At 45.5% G+C, this 15,142-nt stretch overlaps 1 long non-coding RNA gene across 1 annotated transcript; it reads left to right on the top strand.

The window, feature by feature from the left end:
- The first annotated feature begins 774 nt into the window (after positions 1–774).
- On the top strand, positions 775–11,764 carry LOC128409184 (uncharacterized). The gene is made up of 4 exons (XR_008329192.1): positions 775–985; positions 4,629–4,933; positions 9,291–9,397; positions 11,483–11,764. It is a non-coding gene; the product is annotated as an uncharacterized LOC128409184 (long non-coding RNA).
- Positions 11,765–15,142: the final 3,378 nt, after the last annotated feature.

Below are 15,142 nucleotides of genomic sequence, written 5' to 3'. Positions count from 1 at the left end.
GGCGCTCATCTCGCTTTATTGGCCAGCATGACTAAGCCGCTTCTGGCGAACCAGAGCAGCGCATGGAAACACCGTTTACCTTCCCGCCGGAGCGGTACCTATTTATCTACTTGCACTTTGATGTGCTTTCAAACTGCTAGGTTGGCAGGAGCAGGGACCGAGCAACGGGAGCTCACCCCGTCGCGAGGATTTGAACCACTGACCTTCTGATCAGCAAGCCCAAGGCTCTGTGGTTTAACCCACAGTGCCACCCGCAGGGTTGTGAGACCACCAGCCGCCCCATGTACCTCTGGGTGTGTGGGGGGGGCCATAGCTGTCAACTTTTCCCTTTTCTTGCGAGGAATCCTCCTTGGAATAAGGGAATTTTCCTTTAAAAAAGGGAAACATTGACAGCTATTGAATCATAGAATTGGAAGGGAACCTGAGGGTCATCTAGTCCAACCCCCTGCAATGCAGGAATCTCAGCGGAAGCGTCCATGACAGAAGACCATCCAACTTCTACTTAAAAACCTCCAAGGAAGGAGAGCCCACAATCTCCCGAGGGAGACAGCTTCACTGTGCAACAGCTCTTACTGTCAGAAGGTTCTTCCTCATGTTTAGTCGGAATCTCCTTTCTTGTAACTTGAAGCCATGGGTTCGAATCCTACCCTCCAGAGCAGGAGAAAACAAGCTTGCTCCCTCTTCCATGTGACACATGCCTTCAGATATCTGACAGTGGCTACCTTATCTCCTCACAGTCTCCTATTTAGCAGGCTAACCACACCCAACTTCCTCATAAGGCTTGGCTCCAAGGCACTTTCGCATCTTGGCCGCCCACCTCTGAGCACGTTCCAGCTTGTTGAAGAACGGAGCCAAATATGATATTGAGAAGCTAAGCTGCTTAAAGCAAGCAGTGAAAGGATTAAGGGCACCCTTAAGGAGAGGCTCAGATTGAGCCTTGAGATCTCAATGACTCAGTGTGGGAGGAGACATTCTGTTGCCTGAGGTAAAGGGCAAGATGGCGGCCCTTCCCATTCCAGCGGCAACAGCCACCCGGACGTTGAATCTCAGTCCAACATGGGCGATGGGACAGCACCTTACACTGGCGCACGGGAGCCTAGGAAGCCGCCTTAAGACTGTAGGGCCTTGGGCCCAGCACTGCCTCTCAGCACAGGGTTGTTGTGGGGATTAAATGATGATGTTGATAACTTTTTATTTATACCCTGCCCTCCCCAGGCAGAGCTGGGTTCAGGGCAGCTAACACCAGTAAAATTACAATAAAAACATAAGGGGGGGAACCAATTTAAAATACGGGTTAAAATACAATTTAAAATGCAGCCTCATTTTAATAGCAGCCCATAGATCAAAACCATAAGGGAAGGGAAACATAAGAGTCAGACTGAGTCCAAACCAAAGGCCAGGTGGAACAGCTCTGTCTTGCAGGCCCTGCGGAAAGATGTCAAGTCCCACAGGGCCCTGGTCTCTTGTGACAGAGCGTTCCATCAAGTGGGGGCCAGTACTGAAAAGGCCCTGGCCCTACTTGAGACCAGTCTAACCACCTTGCGACTTGAGACCTCCAAAGTGTTGTCATTTATGGACCTTAAGGTCCTCCGTGGGGCAGACCAGGAGAGGCGGTCTCGTAGGTACGTGGGTGATGATGAGAGGGAGAGCACCACCGTGAGCTGCTTGAGGCAAAAGGTGGGATTTAAAAGCAGTAGAAAGATGGGCTGCCACAGAACTGCAACACCGCACCTGACAGGAGCAGACAGGTTGAGCAGGTGCAAGGAAGGCTCTAAGACACAAGCAGATCTCTCCCCTAGCACTGCCTTTCCCAACTTGGTGCCCTCCAGTTGGACGATGACTCCCATCAGTCTAATAATAATAATAATAATTTATTTATACCCCACTAGGTTTCCTCAGCCACTCTGGGCGGCTTCCAACAGAATAATAAAATACAGTAACCTATTAAACATTAAAAGCTTCCCTAAACAGGGCTGCCTTCAGATGTCTTCTAAAAGTCTGGTAGTTATTTTTCTCTTTGACATCTGGTGGGAGGGTGTTCCACAGGGCAGGCGCCACTACCGAGAAGGCCCTCTGCTTGGTTCCCTGTAACTTAACTTCTCGCAGTGAGGGAACCGCCAGAAGGCCCTCAGCGCTGGACCTCAGTATCCGGGCAGAATGATGGGGGTGGAGACGCTCCTTCAGGTATACTGGACTGAGGCCGTTTAGGGCTTTAAAGGTCAACACCAACACTTTGAACTGTGCTTGGAAACAAACGTACTGGGTGTGGGAAGTTGTAGGTCAAGGCATCTTGGGGGCACCAGGTTGGCAAAGGCTGCTCTAACACCTTGCCACTAACCCCTCCTGCCCGCAATGCATTTATTTTCTTTCCAGGTCTGTGGTTTTTGATGCTTTTGCCTACTCCTCACGTGCGTGTTTTGTTTCAGAACTGGCTGAGCATCCTTCTGAGGCACCCAAGCCGGCAAATGAGACAGGAGACTGAAGAAGCAGGAAGGACCACCGGGTGCTCTCAGCCACCCCCACTCCCCCGCGATGGTCTCCACTTTCCCTTCTGCTCCAGCACTTGCAAGAGGCCCCTGACTGTCACGGGAATCTGCGTTACATTAACACAAAATTCCAAAGGAAATTAAGATCTTTTCAGCCATGGGCCAGTCCACCGTCCCTCAGACCATGTGGTGGGCCAGACTTTTTGGGGGGGGGGATGAATGAATTTGCCCCACAAATAACTCAGAGATGCATTTCAAATAAGAGCACACATTCTGCTCATGTAAAAACACCAGGCAGGCCCCACAAATAACCCAGAGATGCATTTTAAATAAAAGGGCACATTCTGCTCATGGAAAAACACCAGGCAGGCCCCACAAATAACTCAGAGATGCATTTTAAATAAAAGCACACATTCTACTCATGTAAAAACACCAGGCAGGCCCCAGAAATAACCCAGAGATGCATTTTAAATAAAAGGGCACATTCTACTCATGGAAAAACACACTGATTCCTGGACCGTCCGCGGGCAGGATTGAGAAGGCGATTGGGCCGCATCTGGCCTCCAGGCCTCAGTTTGCCTACCCCTGATCTAGTCCAAACCCCTGCAATGCAGGAATCTCAGCTAAAGCATCCATGACAAATGGACATCCAAACTCTGCTTAAAATCCCCCAGGGAAGGAGAGTCCACAACCTCATGAGGGAGTCCGTTCCACTATCAAATGGCTCTTACTGGCAGAAAGCTTTTCTGTATTTCTAGTCAGAATCTCCTTTCCTGCAACTTGAAGCCACTGGTTCGAGTCCTACCCTCCAGAGCAGGCGAAACGAGCTTGCTCCACCCTCCATGTCACAGCCCTTCAAATATCTGAAGATGGCTATCATATCTCCTCTCAGTCTCCTCCTTTCCAGGCTAAACATACCCAGCTCCTTCAACCGTTCCTCATAAGGCTCAGCTTCCAGACCCTTAATCATCCCAGTTGCTCTCCTCTGCATACCTTCCAGCTTGTCAACATCCTTTTCAAATTGTGGTGCCCATAACTGGACACAGTATTCCAGGTGTGGTCTGTCCTGTAGCCTTCTTAGACTTTACTGATTGGTAGGGTGAGCGTTGCTCCCAGAGAGGGAAGAAGGAGTCAAAAGACACTGAGGTTGATTCAGAGAAAAAGTTCTTTATTTCTGCACTCCAGAGTAGCAGAAAGGCAATTGCGTGGTCAGTTCACAGCAAGTTCGAAGAAAGAGAAATTTCACACAGTATATATATCCTCCAGGCACCCTCTCCCCCCTTCCCCAGGAGTCCAGCCTCGTACGTTCATACACGTAAGTTGACATCCATGACCATAAACAGATGTTCCTGTACATAAGTTGACATTCATGACCATAAACAGATGTTCCTGTACATAAGTTGACACCCATGACCATAAACAGATGTTCCTGTTCCTGTACTCTTATCTTGGGGTTAAGAGGGTCACTCAGCTATAGGAGTTTCCCTTGATGCCATCTTTATCTCCAGCCGTGGGGGCTGACAGACCCTGTCTTGCAGAGTCTGTGCATCACTGTGTCAGGACATTTACAACCTACAAGATAAGATAAGCCCCAGCTCTGCCGTCCCGTCTCCACTTCGGAACTGACAAGGCCATCCATTAAGCGTCACGGACTGATAAAGGAGAGGGCTTTGTTTATACAGCTGGGTTCCTGTTAGACATTGGCTCAAGTGCTCAAGTTAATGCTTTTTAGCTAATGGACCCTTGGAGAAGGAAAAATGGGGATTTTGGGGTCCGTTTCAGACTGACTGCACAGACAGGCTTTATATTTGGGAAACCCATTCCTTCAGTCCAAGGCTGTTGGACTTAGCTTTGGTACCTTTTGGGTTTTCTTTAGGTAACTATCTCCAGAGACTTGGGCAGTAATTGCTTTGGCTTCTCTTGAAGCATCGCATTTGTGACACAGTCTGTTTGCTGCCCAGGAATGCATTTGATTTATTGGACCAACCCGAGTGTGAACTTCATAGTAATGTGCGGCTAATCTTCTCAAATCTGTCCAATTAGTGACTCACCCAGGATAGAGAAGCCTTTTTAAGAACTGCTGTGCACTGATCTTCCGCATTTCCTGCTTTAATCTCTGAACAATTTCCAATTGCACATTAGATTCGTGGAGCACCAAGGGCTGGAATACGTTCTGAGGTGCGTTAAGTACCGGTGGTTGAATTGAAATTAGACAACCCACACAAATCAGGAGCAGGTGACAGTAGATGGAGACCAGTTGAACCGGCACAAACCTCCCTGTGGATTATTGCAAAAGATCAATCACTCCACCCCAAACTGAATTAGCAGCCACCTACCAGTTCTGGGAAGGAAAGGAGAAGCTGCGTACATAAAGGAACCTGAGATTCTTAGACCACTGGAACATCACCAGGAGAAGGCATTCAAGACAGAATAAACATCGCCACCTTGTAAGTTAGAACTTCTTTGTTCGCCGGTTGAAAAGAGGGGAAGAAGACTTCAGAGGTGAAGGTGATTTGCTCCGGGAGCATTAGGAATCCTGCAGGTCCAATAGGATGATGATTGCCTGGGGAGAGAAAGGGAAATAGGGGGAAATTATTACAGGGCTGCACCGATTGGTGGTGCAGGATGGTGGAAGCCTACCCTGTTCCTCGAGCAGGAGGAAAATGGACTGCTAAACAGATGGGGTTGTTTTAATGTCTAATTACGGATGCTCATGGTTTAATCTTTGTTTTAACTGTCTTTTATACTTTCCAAGCCGCTTAGAAGCCTGTTTAGGAATTAAGCAGTACAGTGGTACCTCGGGTTACAGATGCTTCAGGTAACAGACTCCGCTAACCCAGAAATATTACCTCAGGTTAAGAACTTTGCTTCAGGATGAGAACAGAAATCGCGTGGCGGCAGCACAGCAGCAGCAGGAGGCCCCATTAGCTAAAGTTGTACCTCAGGTTAAGAACAGCTTCAGGTTAAGAACGGAGCTCCGGAACGAATTCAGTTTTTAACCCGAGGTACCACTGTAAATTAATAGCTAACCAAGCAAGCAACATAAAACTGGGTTTTAATTAATTAAAGAGGATAGGGAGACAAGTGAAATTTCTTTGGAACGAGAAACAGCGTGGAGGAAGAAGTTCTTCCCAAATCAGCTGGTCTAGGAACACAGGTGATTTTGCCTTCTACTTAGGGAGGTTGGATTGGCTCGCTTGCCAGAGTCATCCATTTCTGGCCTCTAGCGCTTCCATTCTGGTGGCTGAAATGCAAACTACCTTTGCTGTAATGCAATTAATAAAACCACTATAACTGGTGAACTGTAGTTTTATTAATCCTGATTATTTTTTTACAACAAAATAAATATGAAAGTCATCTTTAAATGTATGAAATTTGTTTAGTTATCATGGGCAGCATTCAACTACTTTTATTATTTTTGCTCTAGGATTATCACTATGAGATTTTTACCCTCCCCTACCCCAAATCTTCCCCAGAGAGTTGCGGGGACTGGATATGGGGAGAACATTTCATTGCGCACAGAGAAATCCTTGCGCAAATCTCACCTTAGTGCTACATTGAATACAATGCAATCCTTCTTAGCTCATATTTAACCTCGATTAATAAATAACATCAATGCAGACTTGTGAAATTGGGGTGCTTAGTGGAGCCTCAGCTTAATTAGACTGAAGTAATTGGCCTTCATAGGGACGCGGGTGGCGCTGTGGGTTAAACCACAGAGCCTAGGACTTGCCGATCAGAAGGTCGGCGGTTCGAATCCCCGCGACGGGGTGAGCTCCCGTTGTTCGGTCCCTGCTCCTGCCAATCTAGCAGTTAGAAAGCACATCAAAGTGCAAGTAGATAAATAGGTACCACTCCGGCGGGAAGGTAATCGGCGTTTCCGTGTGCTGCTCTGGTTTGCCAGAAGCGGCTTAGTCATGCTGGCCACATGACCCGGAAGCTGTATGCCGGCTCCCTTGGCCAATAAAGCGAGATGAGCGCCGCAACCCCAGAGTCAGTCACGACTGGACCTAATGGTCAGGAGTTCCTTTAATTTGCCTTCATAAAACAACAGTCGGATGTTGTAAACAGTGGAGACTCTTCCATTACGGCTTCTGGGGCACATCTCTCAGAATATCGAGAAATATTTTTAATGTTGCAAAAAGAAAGAAATCTCAAAGCCACACTTCCCCACCCAGCACACATTTTATACTTCTATGAATTTGCAGAGGCTTGTGGAGGCATTTTTGTCAGTCTTCTGTTTCCTGGCCAGTCAGGTGTCTGGCACCACTCAACCAACCCTAACCCAGAAATATAGCCAGGGCCGGCCTGTCCATAAGGCAGACGGAGGAAGCTGCCTCAGGCGGCAGAATCCAAGGGGTGTCTCTGCATGTGTGGCCAATGCTGGAGAAGCAAGGAGAGGCGGTTGTAGTGGCTTCCAACTTCCGGCGAGATCACCCTGGGCTCCTGCAGGATCTTGCAGAAAAAAACATGTAACTGCCATTTGAATATTAGGATTATTGAGTATTAAAAGGACTGCTGGCTTTTTACCCAGTGATGACCACACTGCGGCTCTCACTATTTTTTTGAGGACTATTTAGTAGCCACTATATCAGATATTGGAGGAAAACCTTGAAAGCCCAACACCATGAAGATGTTCAGAGCTGTTTCCTTGAAGGCCACAGCTCCTCATAATTTTTTTGTTTGTACTAGTAACCAGAGAAGCAAGGGGTTTTTCCCCCCTACTTTGAGGAACATTTTGTTTTGTTTAATACCATATTGACCTGAATATAAGCCTCACTTCTTTTTATTCCAAATTCCAACCTTGAAAAGTTAAAGTGTGGCTTAAATTCGCGACCTTACAAAAACTGGCTTTTACGATATCGCTGCTGGAACAGACATACAGTAAAATGCAAGGGGTGTGAGTGCCTGCAGAATTTTAAGGGAGCGGCTTATATTCGGGTATTGTCTTTTTTTCTCGCCCCCCCTTGAATTTTAAAGGTGCGGCTTATATTCGGGTGCAGCTTATATTCGGGCCAATACGGTATTTGTTTGTGGTCTTCTGTGTGTGTGCATATGTGTGTGTGTGTGTGTGTGTGTGTGTGTGTGTGTGAGAGAGAGAGAGAGAGAGAGAGAGAGCAAGCAAGCATGGACACAGTATGTGTATGTGTCCTTCTGTAATAAATATCTATAGATTTTTCAGAATAATTTTCCATTTATTTTTGTGAATTAAATTGGGAGGAGATACAGTGCATGGCTTGTGAAGCAACAAACTCTGTGCTCAGGTGTCCCTGCATTCACCCATTAAAAGCTGCATCAGCAGCTGGTGGAGCAGGGCAAGGCAAGGCACCTTGATCTAAGTGACATGCAATTCCAAATAGGTGTGTGAATTTGCTTTCAACAAGCCCTTTCCTTAGCTCTGCACAATCCTGCCACGGTTGTGAGCACACCAGGAGCCCCATGTGCTAGTCTGTCCTTTGTCAAGTGCTCCTGTATGGTCCCTGTGTACAAAATGTTCTTGTATTTTTAGGGGATATTTTACTATCACTGAAGTTAGGGGAGAAAAACCTCAGAAGCAAAGTTACTTTGATCAGTTGGACATCTGTGCTGGAAGGCAAGTCAATACAGTATGCAAAGGGGATGGTGACTGTAAGGTGAACAAGAAGGACAGTCTACTGAACTCAGCTACATTAGTGAAAAAAACAGAACTTTGAAAGCCAATGTATTTCTGGGCTGCATCAATAGGAGTATAGCATCTAGATCAAGGGAAGTAATAGTGCCACTGTATTCTGCTCTGGTCAGACCTCACCTGGAGTACTGTGTCCAGTTCTGGGCACCACAGTTCAAGAAGGACACTGACAAACTGGAACGTGTCCAGAGGAGGGCAACCAAAATGGGCAAAGGCCTGGAAACGATGCCTTATGAGGAACGGCTAAGGGAGCTGGGCATGTTTAGCCTGGAGAAGAGGAGGTTAAGGGGTGATATGATAGCCATGTTCAAATATATAAAAGGATGTCACATAGAGGAGGGAGAAAGGTTGTTTTCTGCTGCTCCAGAGAAGCGGACACGGAGCAATGGATCCAAACTACAAGAAAGAAGATTCCACCTAAACATTAGGAAGAACTTCCTGACAGTAAGAGCTGTTTGACAGTGGAATTTGCTGCCAAGGAGTGTGGTGGAGTCTCCTTCTTTGGAGGTCTTTAAGCAGAGGCTTGACAACCATATGTCAGGAGTGCTCTGATGGTGTTTCCTGCTTGGCAGGGGGTTGGACTCGATGGCTCTTGTGGTCTCTTCCAACTCTATGATTCTATGATTGCGTTATAAACTTGCAACACCAGATGGTGCTGGAGAGCAAAAAAAATTCTTTGCTATTTTACATAGTGCTTTTTCCCCCTTTTGTCATAATGATTTAATTTCTGACTTATTTATAGCAGGGTTTTATGCTGCGTGTAGATCCACCCTAAATGTACTAAATTTATATCCTGCCCTTCCTCCCAATGGAGGCCAATGGGCATGGCAAACAACGAGTGACAAAACAGCAAATACATCTTAGAAACAAAATTTTAAAAACCCCAAAGGAAAAGGCAATTCTGTTTCAGATGCAGACTATGAAAGATAACGAGTGAAGCCTTTTTCTGGCATGGAGACGAAGCGATGGAGGAAGCGTTCGCCGGTTTAATTTCTGCATGTTGGCCTACTGTTATAAATGTAAAAGAGCAAGGCCAGTAAAAACTGTGGGAAATCCTATGCAGAAAGGAGGGTGCTTACCCTGGTTATATCTTGGAGCTGATCTGTGACTTATTTCTTCCCAATGTCTACCTGCAGGTAAAGGTGAACCCAGCAAGCTGCCAAGATGTGCAACTTGAATTTTGTTTGGACCATACTGAAATGTATTTTTACGATCGTAAAGTGGATTTGTAACAAGGCCAAAGGTAAGAGGAGTGGGTCTTATCATTCACCCACCTTCCCTAAGGTGGTATCCTTTTCTGTACTACAAAACCCATCAGCTGCAGCCAGCACGTCCATGAGAGCTGGGGCTGGTGGAAGCTGTAGTATGTAACAGCTGAAGGGCACCAGGTTGGGTAAGGTTCCAGCACATTCAGAGTCTGATCCTGATACACTTCTGTTAAAAACATATAGAATACCCTATCTGAATGCTTATTTGCCATGCTTAAGACTTCCCTCATTCTGTCAAAAACCGTGTCTCAAAAACCTCATATTTTACCTGGTGCTTAGTTTTAAATTACCGGTACTTTTTTAAAAATTATACAGTATTATTTTTACCTATTTCTGGAAACTGCCTTGCGAGGACCTGGTCCTAGCAGACAGGATGGAAACATTTTGGATAAATAAATAAAATTATACAGGGGTACCTCGGGTTACAGACGCTTCAGGTTACAGACTCCGCTAACCCAGAAATAGTACCTTGGGTTAAGAACTTTACCTCAGGATGAGAACAGAAATCGTGTGGCAGTGGTGGGAGGCCCCATTAGCTAAAGGTACCTCAGGTTAAGAATAGTTTCAGGTTAAGAACGGACCTCCAGAACAAATTAAGTTCTTAACCTGAGGTACCACTGTACAGAAGTCAGGGAGGATGGCGGGGGGGGGAGGAATTAACCTAGAAAAAAAATTAAAAAGGAAGAGCTTGTTTCACTGGGCATTTTACCTACAAGCACACTGGGCTCCGATAAGTTATTTCCAAACACTTTTTATTGAAGGGGTGGGGCAGATCTTTGCCAATTAAATATAATGGAGACAAACATGATACTCTGAGCTAAGACGTTTAAATTAAACACCAATAAGATAAGGGCACCCAAAGCAGAGGCTCAGATAAAGATCTTGGTGACTGGGTGGCCCTGGCACAGGAGAAGGGACAATGTCACTTGAAACATAGGGAGCTCAGTATTGCCCGCATGGACTGGCAGTAGCTGTCCAGGGTATCAGGCAGGGACCATTTCCAGCTCTACCTGCAGATGCTGGGGACTGAACCTAGGACCGTCTGCATACAAAGCAGATATTCTAGCCCTGAGCCACAGTATGGTCTCTCCACATTTTGCTGCCTGAGGACAAGATGTCTCCCGCTCCCATCTTCCACTGCCCTTGAGGGCAAACAGGCTACAGTGGTACCTTGATTCTCAAACTTAATCCGTTCCAGAAGTCTGTTCCAAAACCAAAGCGTTCCAAAACCAAAGCGTTCCAAAACCAAGGCGTGCTTTCCCATAGAAAGTAATGCAAAATGAATTAATCCATCCCAGACTTTTAAAAACAACCCCCCAAAAAACCCAGCAATTTAACCTGAATTTTACTATCTAACAAGACCATTGATCCATAAAATGGAAGCAATAATCAATGTACTGTACTATAAAATAAATAAGACAGTATTGTTGATTGATAAAAATTAAAATTAATCTTTTTTCTTACCTGCACTGATGATAGTCATTGTTTGGATGGGGGGGGCTTCTATCCATTTCCGCAGTCACTCAATCAATCAATCAATCAATCAGTAGCTGAACTGGGTTCCACACAGTTACAAAACCCAATTAACTGAAGAAGCCTCAAAAACAAAAACGTAAAATAAATAGCAAAAACAAAAGCGCCAAACTTAATCCGTTCCGGAAGTCCGTTTGACTTCTGAAATGTTCGAAAACGCAAGGTGCAGCTTCTGATTGGTGCAGGCGCCCCAGAAACAATAGCCGACAACCGCATCGGACGTTCGGCTTCTGAAAAACATTTGAAAACCAGAACACTTACTTCTGGGTTTTCAGTGTTTGGAAACCAAGGCATTTGAGAACCAAGGTACCACTGTAGATGCATGGATCAAGGTTTCTCCAATGAGATTTTCTGGAAATGAGCAGCGCAAGCCTGAACACGTTTACTCACAAGTAAGTCCCTCTGAATTCAGTGGGACTTCCTGCCTAGGAACTTGGTTAAGGATTTGCCCCGGTAGGCCAGGTTCCCTTCCTAACTTCTGGCCTTTTATGTTTTTCCCATAGTCTTCATGTGTGTTTCTTTTTCAGAACGGATGAAGCCACACAAGCCGGCGATTGAAAAATCACCCAAGGCAGAGACTGAAAAACCACCCAAGCCAGCGACTGAAAAACCACCAAAGCCAGCGACTGAAAAACCACCCAAACCAGCAACTGGGAAACCACCCAAGCCAGCAACTGAAAAGCAAGACTAAAGAGGGAATGACGGACCTCCACAGTCCCGTCTTCTCCAACACTGGCAGTAACATCCCTCTGATTGTCAAGGCACACCATGTTATTTTGTTAATGCAATAAAGCTTGTTTGGAGCCGAACATCTGAGTTTATGGATTTTATTTTCAAGCGAATGATGTCTAAGAGGCATTGGAAAAATGCATTTTTTATTTATTTGCATTCGCATATCGCTAGGAAGGTCTCTCTGCGCCACTCTGTGGGCTAGTGGGCTTTTGATATGCTGGATTTTAATTCTCTTCTTTAAACAACACAGCCAAACAAGACATGGTGGCCTGAGACCCAACTGGGATAATTCAAAGGGGAAGTGCAGCTTGTGTTGTAACTGTGACAATAGAAAGGAGGGAGTCCACCCTTTCCATGTCGTAATTTTCTAGACTGGATTCTAGCACTGTCAGTCCCCACAGAGCTACTTGACCTGTGGGTTAAGACCAAAAGGTGCTCTGCTATGGGGCAAGCAGGTCCAAAGGAACAGTTTTCAGGCTGGGGGTAAAGATCAGCAGTAGTAGTAGTAGTAGTAGTAGTAGTAGTAGTAGTAATAATAATAATAATAATAATAATAATTTATTTATACCCCGCCCATCTGGCTTGGTTTCCCCAGCCACTCTGGGCGGCTTCCAACAAAACACTAAAATACAGTAACCTATTAAACATTAAAAGCTTCCCTAAACAGGGCTGCCTTCAGATGTCTTCTAAAAGTTTGGTAGTTATTTTTCTCTTTGACATCTGGTGGGAGGGCGTTCCACAGGGCGGGTGCCACTATCAAGAAGGCCCACTGCCTGCTTCCCTGTAACTTGGCTTCTCATAGCGAGGGAACCGCCAGAAGGCCCTCGGCACTGGACCTCAGTGTCTGGGCAGAACGATGGAGGTGGAGACGCTCCTTCAGGTATACTGGACCGAGGCCGTTTAGCAGAAAGAGTTAAACCTCACCTCCCCAGCCTCACAATCCGAATTCAAATACTGTACAGCCCCACTCAGTTGCATTCCTCCTTAAGGAGGGAGAAAAGGAACTTTAGTCACAGATCTCCTTCTAGGACAAAGCACATGTGACTCACTGTGTGCATTGCAGAACTTAATGGAGTATATAGGTCTGGGATATATTAGAGCAACCCCCTGTAGCAATTCACAAAACATCAATAGGGTTAGATTATCTTTTATTCAGAAGAACAGCTTTATTCATTTATGCCATTAAAATCTTGTCCCAGTTGGAAGACCTTCACCCATATAGCTCTACGTGAAAGGCTTTGTAAAGAATTTCTCACAGGCCACGTGTAAAGGAATTATTTCAAAGCCATAACAGCTATTGTAGTTCAAAAATATATCTGTACACAGAGGTTGGAACTGATTGGTGTGTTTTTTATTTTGAAGCCAAACTGTTGTGCATCTAACTTAAAGACTTCTATTCAGAATCCCAGCATTTACATTTACTTAAATGTAAAGTGAGGAGGAATTAAAGAACCTTTTAATGAGAATGAAAGAGGAGAGCGCAAAATATGGTTTGAAGCTCAACATCAAAAAAACAAAGATCATGGCCACTGGTCCCATCACCTCCTGGCAAATAGAAGGGGAAGAAATGGAGGCAGTGAGAGATTTTACTTTCTTGGGCTCCATGATCAATGCAGATGGTGACAGCAGCCACGGAATTAAAAGACGCCTGCTTCTTGGGAGAAAAGCAATGACAAACCTAGACAGCATCTTAAAAAGCAGAGACATCACCTTGCCGACAAAGGTCCGTATAGTTAAAGCTATAGTTTTCCCAGTAGTGATGTATGGAAGTGACAGCTGGACCATAAAGAAGGCTGATTGCCGAAGAATTGATGCTTTTGAATTATGGTGCTGGAGGAGACTCTTGAGAGTCCCATGGACTGCAAGAAGATCAAACCTATGCATTCTTAAGGAAATCAGCCCTGAGTGCTCACTGGAAGGACAGATCCTGAAGCTGAGGCTCCAATACTTTGGCCACCTCATGAGAAAAGAAGACTCCCTGGAAAAGACCCTGATGTTGGGAAAGATGGAGGGCCCAAGGAGAAGAGGACGACAGAGGACGAGATGGTTGGACAGTGTTGTCAAAGCTACCAGCATGAGTTTGACCAAACTGCGGGAGGCAGTGGAAGACAGGAGGGCCTGGCGTGCTCTGGTCCATGGGATCACGAAGAGTCGGACACGACTAAACGACTAAACAACAACAAATAATAGAAGAGATTTCAGCAGCTTAGTATGAGTGTGAGTGTGTGTGTGTGTGTATTATTCAGGTTCAATATTTTGCATGATTACACTCGAAAATGCCAAGAAAATTGCACTGCTAAATCCCCACCATTTTCCAGGTTAACAGGATTGCAAATTGATTTTATTCTGGAAACAATGAGCAGGGCACTAAACTTCCACTAGATTCTCTGAAGTGGCTTTTATGTTGTGTGAAATAAAGCTTGAACATGAATAGGTAAGGAAGGAATCATTGGGGAGATGGAATAAAGTGTGGGAACTGCCTGCACAACTCTAAATACAGCGTTGGGTACTGGTTTACAAAGCCCTATACAGTTTGGAGCCAGGATACCTGAAAGATTGTCTCATCCTTTATGCACCCAAACAATCACTGCGCTCAGGTGGTCCATTCAATCGAGCCTTTAAGTGAAGCAGCATCTATGAACATCCTTTCCAGTTAGATATCTGGCAAGCACTGTTTTGACTGGTGTGGTGTGGTTTTTTTTAGTTTCAACAGATATTCCTTTTCCAACAAGCCTGATAAGTGGCAATTTTTGTCTGTATCTGTATCGAATTAGAAAATGTTTTCAATGTACGCTTGTTAAATTGCTTTGGAACGTTTCCTGGGAAGAGATTAATAAATGAAACAAACAAACGAGCAAAATAATATGCCGCAATTTGCATTTGCTCTCCTCCCATTCCTGCTAATATTCCCTACTGGAACTTTTGTTATTCGTGGTTTTTCATCCCCATTAATCCATCAATAGGTTGCATCATCCTTTTAGGAGGAAGCCCTGTTCCCCTCCCCCCCCCACCTTGCCATCCCATTGCCATGACAACTGCAAGAGTCCAAGCTGGAGGAATTTACAGTATGGCAACCAGGAGAGGCGGTTACTATGGCAACCATTGGCGTGGAAGTAGAGAGGAGATGGCTGCGCTAGGCCTCACTAACCAAGGAAAGGGCTTGGGGAGTTGCTAGCTGTTTCCCTCCTCCTTCCTGCAGGGACCCATGCCAGAAGATTTGCATTACAATTCAGAAAGTCAACAGGTGAAGCTTTCCTCCCATTGGCACAACTCTGTGCCAGGATAAGATGCACCTGTTTGATTTCTACCTGTCACACATAGTCAACTTGCTGGAAAAGAGGTGACCAGACTAACTGAGGACTCTTGAGTTCTTCCAGAGGCGTTTTCTATATTCCAAAAAAAAAGAGCCAGGATTCCTGGGTACTTTGTGGGAAACGAGGTCATCTCTAGAAAAT

Source organism: Podarcis raffonei, chromosome 2, assembly GCF_027172205.1.
Source record: "Podarcis raffonei isolate rPodRaf1 chromosome 2, rPodRaf1.pri, whole genome shotgun sequence".
Taxonomy (NCBI): domain Eukaryota; kingdom Metazoa; phylum Chordata; class Lepidosauria; order Squamata; family Lacertidae; genus Podarcis; species Podarcis raffonei.
Note: the sequence above shows the minus strand (reverse complement) of the source record. Positions and strands in the feature narration are given on the sequence as shown.